The sequence below is a fragment of the Octodon degus genome, unplaced genomic scaffold (assembly GCF_000260255.1).
Source record: "Octodon degus isolate 3935 unplaced genomic scaffold, OctDeg1.0 scaffold00107, whole genome shotgun sequence".
NCBI lineage: Eukaryota > Metazoa > Chordata > Mammalia > Rodentia > Octodontidae > Octodon > Octodon degus.
Window position 1 is genome coordinate 9308270 of NW_004524683.1, and position 1524 is coordinate 9309793.

A 1524-nucleotide genomic window follows, 5' to 3' on the forward strand; every position below is an offset into this window, starting at 1 on the left:
AAAAAAAAAAAAAAAAAAAAAAATGAGGCAAGGTTATGGAGGACAGGAATCCTTCTACATTGCTGGTGGGAATGTATATTAGTGAAACCCATGTGGAAGTCACTGGAGATTCCTCAAGACACTAAAAGTAGAAATTACATTCAACTCAGCTATCTTTCGTGTTATCTTCCCCCCAAAAGCTAAAGACATCATATCCATCTTTTAAAGATAACTCCCAACACTAAATCTTGGAAGCAGCCTAGATGTCCATCAACAGATGAGTGGAGAAAGAAAATGTGGCATTTAGACACAGGGCTGGGGCCAGAGAGACAGCTCAGTAGAATAAGTGCTTGCCTGGCAAGCACAAGGACCTGAGTTCAAACCCCTGTTCCACACTCACAAAAAAAAAATCACCACATAGACACAGGGCTGTTTCTCAGATTACTCAGCCATAAAGAAGGATACATTTAGGGCCAGGGAGATGGCTCAGTGGAATAAGTGCTTCCCTGGCAAGAGCAAGGACCTGAGTTCAATCCCTGGTTCCGCAAAAACAAAACAAAACAAACAAACAACAACAAAAAAAAAACCAAAAAAGGATACATTTGAGTCTGTAGTAGGAAAAAGGATGTGCTGTGCCACCATAATGCTTAGCGAAGTGAGTAACAGAAGGTGAAATCTCATGTGGTTTCTCTTATCTAAATGAATAACTTGAAAAAGCAAAGCCAAAACTAGAGGACAGGAAACAGGGAAGTAGACTTTATGCAGATGGGAAGGGGATTTAGCAAAAGAGAGGGGAAGCAACTAAAAAAGGACTAAGGTGCAATCTGTTTTTTTTTTTTTTTTTTTTTTAGGGGGTGGCTCTGGAGATCAAACTCAGGACCTTGGACTTTCCAGGCAAGCACTTATTCCACTGAGCTATCTCCCCAGTCCTAAGATGCAACCTGCATGCATCGACCAGTCCCCCATGATGGATACATTATGTAATCCAAGCACATACAGAATAGCACGTTACTATTACCCCTTAGTTATTGCTAACTGATCAGGCCCACAATCTCCCAAATGAGTGGATGGCCAAAGCTTAAATAAGCAAGTTGTGTGGTATGATTTCAGGGCTGCAGGAGGATCAAAACCCTCCAACAGAATTTGAGATTCTCTGGGGCTAAGATCAAGATCTTCTCTGTGCAGCTTGTAGCTATTCAGTCATCAGAACAAGGAAGGGGAATGCTGAAGAAAGGCAGGAATCTCAAGGACTTCTCCAAGTAAGATATTAAGCTAATTTAATAAAGATATCTCCAGGAAAGTCTCTACCCAGGAGTGAGATGCCCTCAGCTACAGTCTTTATCTAGTTGAGGTTGGAGTCAGGTGTCCTTAACTGTGATCTTGTCTCATCCTTCAAGGCTTCATGGCTTCATGGCCCATTACAGGCCTCAGCCAGGACTGGTGACTCACAGAGGTGCACTTGCTATGAGTCCACCGCCCATCTCCAGACAAGGGGCCAGGCCTTAGACAGACTCGCAAGTAAACATGCAAAGCCAACTGATATAT